At 35.9% G+C, this 5,332-nt stretch overlaps 1 pseudogene; it reads left to right on the top strand.

Moving 5' to 3' along the window:
• Nucleotides 1–5,023: 5,023 nt before the first annotated feature.
• LOC120102619 (U7 small nuclear RNA) lies at nt 5,024–5,080 on the top strand (annotated as a pseudogene).
• Nucleotides 5,081–5,332: the final 252 nt, after the last annotated feature.

Raw genomic sequence — 5,332 nt, forward strand, 5'->3', positions numbered from 1 at the left:
TAATTTTGCTGCTATCGTGAATCATAATTTAAATAGCTGATATGCAGGATAGCTGATATGCAACCTGAGAAGCATTGCTGTAGAGCAAAACTGGGACATAATTGATAGAATAATGTCTGGATCTATGTATAGAAGTATGACAGGATATATACCAATACTGCCTTTAGTGAACCAAAGTAATAAAAAGACAGTAATATGAAGCCTTAAGGGGCCCAAAGAGGTCAGCTGACTTGAGGTTTATACATGTCCCAAACCCTAGGCAGATGTTCTTGACTATTTACACTCGTTTTCAGGACTTAATTTGGAATTCAAATTAAACAGTATTTGGATGGAAGACATACAACTTCACTGGGCTCTCTTAAACAGAACATCAAAGAAGCTCTTTGCAAATAAATCATATTGCTGTAAATGTTACATAATCTTGAAGGACTGTAATAGCTATTCAATATGCAACTGGGTTAAAGTACAATTAGTAGCAAATGCTGAATGCACAGTTATATACAAAGTATATGTATGCATGTTATAGAAATATTAAGGAATATTAGTAGAAATATATATACACACATATGGAGTATATACTCTTTCTTTTATCATTTCAACAAGAGGTTGATTTCAATAGCTTTGGGAATTATGGAAGAGCTTGGTTTACATTTTCCTTCATCATTTACAATGTGATCCTGTATTTTTTTTAATGCACTTCCAATGCAAATTCTGCACTCCCCAAAACCAACTTAGGTGATTATTGGAAATACTAAGTTATTTTAAGATCAACAGACTACGGATTGTTTAAAGATAAAGAATTCCTGTAATGTCATTTACTTGAGTCATTAAACACTACGCAACTTGAAGTCCATCGCTTGATAAGCTTAAGATACACGATATTAAAGACACCTACATACAAGCCTAAACATGATGTTATAGACACCCACATACTATGAAAATCTGTTCTAGTATTTATATGAGCCTGTTTCGTTGGGTTTTACATCTGAGACACTGAGAAACCAAAAGAAGCATGTCTGTTTCCTTTAATGTTAGCCTTATCCACATGACACTTTTTTTTAACACATTGGATTTTGAAGGTTTAATTTGACTTTCCCAGATGAAATAGTGCATTTTTCAAGACTTGAGTTTCAGCAATAGACTGATTTTTATGAGTGAAAGATTATTTCCATACCTCCTAGTTATTCTTTTGTCAATAAGATTAGTCTTGCATGCGGAATCACCAATGTCTTGTCATATAGAGTACTGCAACAGAACCTTAGTTAGGGACAATGGATCATCTCTTGATCTTCAACATGGCCACTTGTCAGGAGGGACAATATTTTTGTCATTACAAGCATCACTGAGAATTACAACTTATCCTATCAGAAATGATATTGTATTATGTCCCCAACAGGCACATAATATCAACTTTAGTCACTGTGGCTCAAAACATTACCCAACAACTCATTACACCCATGAATATGTGAAAAAAATGACAATTTCAGTACAGTAACTAAAGAGGATCTCTAATTCATGAAGGGGACATCTGTTGTCTAATTCTCTTTTAGATATCAAATAGTAACTTTAGTTTCCTCTCTTCTGAAGATACTTTATTATTCCTTCTCCTAGACCTTTTTAATTTATATGGCTGTCAACACCCAAATAAAATGACTGGTTTAATAAATGCTACATATAACAATATTGTAGGAATGGTAGTATTTTTATTTTTATTTCCACTCAGCCTCAAGTGCCTGGCCCAGAATCTCCACTGTCCATTCTGAGCAAGCACCACTTTATCTTAGAAACTGAATAGTTTGCTAAGGAAGCTTTACTTTCTGGGATATCATTGGGTAAAATCTGATTAAGGAGAAGAGTAACTCCTAAGAAAAATATTTATTCTACCTGCCGGCTATAGTTCAAAATTAATTTCACAGGAATTGAAAGTTTCATAGCTACAAACCAGGGGCAAACATCTAAAACTTACACTTCCTTATACATGAGAGTTTAGATATTCCTGGGTGTTGATTATGAAGGCTTGGAAAAGAAAGATGTTCCAGCAATGATGTGTCAGTGATGGAGGAAAGGATTAATTTTCACAAGGAGGCAAGTGTTAAGAGGCTAAAAGAGCACCTCATGATGTTTGGTCCTCAAGACACAAATGTCAAATCAAGCCAAAAAAAGTTAAGAGAAAATTTAACTGAAAGACGGTGATACACATGTATTATTCTTGGCTAAGGTGCTTTTGCAAGGGGTTAAAACAATTAGGAGATTCTTTGGCTTTGATTTTGAGGCAATGTTTTAGAATGTAGAAATGAATCTTGAGGCTAAGCATTTATACTCCAATCAAAGTGTTTGTAATAGGCATAACAGAGTGTGATAAAAACTTACAATACAGCTAATCATAGTTTGTGGAATATGTTCTTGTCCATATGTCTAAGATTAAAATATTGAAGAAAATATGCACTCTAAAGCTCATTATTGTACTTGTGAGGCTGTTTTGCAACAACAATCAAAGCGTAGGTTTTATGTTTGGGGAAGACCGTTGAGTGACATAGTAGCAAGACTTACTCAAGAAGAGGAATCCATATCTGTTAGGTTATGAAGAGTTTCCCATCATATCATGAACCATTTGCCTGCTCAATGTACAAAAGCTTTACAAAACCAAAAATAGCAAAATACTCCAGAATCAAATAATACCTAACGAAGAAATTCCCTTGGCCAGTGGCCTGGTCTATCACAATAGTCTTACAAAGGAAAAATGGAAAGAAAAGAGAAAAACAAGTAATAATTTGTCTGGAAATCAAGATAAAGGGGGAAAGTGTGAGACATATTGAACTGGTTTCTTTGGAAAGTCAGTTATGTTAACTGATGTTTTGCTGGGGCACACAGTTAAAAGGATGTTTTGCTAAAGCAGACCCATGAATGTTTTCCTGAAGCAGACATAGGTAAAAGTGTGTTTTGCTATAGCAAACCTGTGAAATGATCTATGATGTTCAGAAGTAATATAAATGTTACCCCCAAGACAGTGGGAGCTCAAGCATTGGTTTGCTTTGCTCCACCTCTCTACTCTTCACTAATGACAGGCATGAATTGGTTCACCTTACATTGCATTGCTGAGCTTTATTTGTGATAACGCTGTAGAGATAAAACTCACTAAAAAACTTCTTGTGAGACTCTCGCAGCTTCTCACTGTTTCTGCAGCCTCAGGCTGGTTGGAGAGGCTTGTGGTTTATTCTGGATTGAACTGCCTTTGCTGGTTTGTGTGGTAACTGCCAAGTGGAGTGGGCTGCAGCTGCTTATTCTTATTTGGTGTTTGCTACTGGACTGAACTTCAGATATCCTGACCACAAAGACTGGGCTTGCCCCCAAAGAACAATTTCTAAACAGTTCTACTTCCCCTGTGTCCTGATAACTTTTCTTTTCTATTACCTCTGGTAGGTAGTGGGATAGAGGGGAGGTTGAATGCTTATTAAAGTAAATTGAGAAAATTTATGCCTACAATGTGTGATTAAAGTAGAATATTTAATTGGGAATTAGAGAGGTCATTGGATGTAAAATTGAGTTCAATAAAGAATGGTTATATTAAAATAAATTTTTAAATAAAACTGGTGGAGCATGGAAATACTACATGTGTTGATACCCAAGGTTTTTAATAGGTATTCAAAGAGGAATTTCATAATAGTCTCATGAATGGGTTGTTGATGTGACAACACTGATGATGAGTCATGGGATCTCATGCAAGCACAGTTGGTGTTCTGAGTGACATCATGTCTGCCAGCCCACTCTGTGAGTAATTAATTCCTCAGTAAAGCCACACCATTGCAGGGGGACAGCCCCTTCACTAATGTCAGAAAGACTCTTCATTTCACTCAGTTCAAGAATTTGGAGCTAAGAATGTTTGGCGGTAGTATTGATTTTTGGCCTATCATTGATTTTCTGTTTGGGAAAACTAGGTTTATTACCCAGTAGAAATAACCAACTCCCTCCAAAAAAATCAATAAATTTGGTAAAGTCCCAGAAATTAAAAGTGGCCCTATTTCAAATGTTAAAACTTATGTCACAGAAGACAATTATGAAATTATTTATATTGCTACAATTCAAAATAAATTACATTAGATTTAAATCTATATGTAAAAATTTAATATAAATAAATGGCAACCCCTGTATTTATCACTTAAAAATTACTTGGAAGTATGACTTGGAAACAAGCTGTTTAGCACTGAGGGGAATTCTTTGTGTGAATCAGCATTAGGAAATATATTGATATGACTATGACCCAAAACATCTCACAGGCTACCAATTGCCAAGCCCTGCATTGACTTAGAAGGGACTGTGTGGCACAGTTTCTTGTTTGGAGCAAAGACAGCAGGGCATGAGCCTCCACGAGTGTGGATGGTTGCTGGTCATGAGGCTTGTTTATATAACAATGTATATATTTCATTTCATGTTCTTTCTTTGGGAAATATACTCCATGCCAAGGTTAATGACACTAATGATAATTAGAAACAACATGAGTCTGGGAGTCAAGCGTGTGTCTATGATCCTCAGGAAAAATGGTAAATACTATGACCTTCAGGACACCCCTTAAAGCTGTGGGAAAGAACTCTGAAAACATGAGTACAAAATTACGTAATTTCTCATCTATGCAAAATATAAGGATGCAATATGAATTGTATGAGGGGCTTTATAGCTGCACTAAATAGCCAGCCTATCAGAAAGATACAAAGGCAGGCAGATTCCTGAGTTCAAGGTCAGCCTGGGACAGAGGTCCGAGTGGTAGGAATGGTAATCTCAGGTTAGGATTCCACCCAGTTAGCTTATTGTTTATGCTCACAAAGGCACACAGATCTCTGAACTCATTTGCAATGTTGAAAGAAAAAACTGTACTTGCTGTTTTTTCCTAAGAATCAAGGGCTAAGGTCATAAAATACTGATTTATAGGACAACCAAAGGGAACCTGAGGTAAATGATTGATTTGATATGTAGATAAAAACTGGGCTTTGGTCTGTGAAATAGATCTACCCAGAAAGAGCTGTTTAGAAAGTGAACACAGCTCTTTTAGAATTTTTCTAGCAGGCTTTGGTCAGAAAAATCCACTATTTTTTCTATTAATTTTTTTCTATCAATTTTTCTGATTTTGGTTAGAAAAATTCAGTAACTTTTTTTCTGGAAGCTTTTCTGACTTTAGTCAGAAAACCTATGAGCTATCCAGTGTTTTTAGATTTTTTTGTAGCAAGAAAGAGCTGTGTTGAGCAGAGAGCTGTCTGGAGAACCAGGTCAAGCAAAGAACAGAGCTATCAGCTTGTACCCCACATGACTGACTTCGAGTCATTTCTTCTGCTGCTCACAA

This window comes from Rattus norvegicus, chromosome 4 (genome assembly GCF_036323735.1).
Source record: "Rattus norvegicus strain BN/NHsdMcwi chromosome 4, GRCr8, whole genome shotgun sequence".
Classification (NCBI taxonomy): Eukaryota; Metazoa; Chordata; class Mammalia; order Rodentia; family Muridae; genus Rattus; species Rattus norvegicus.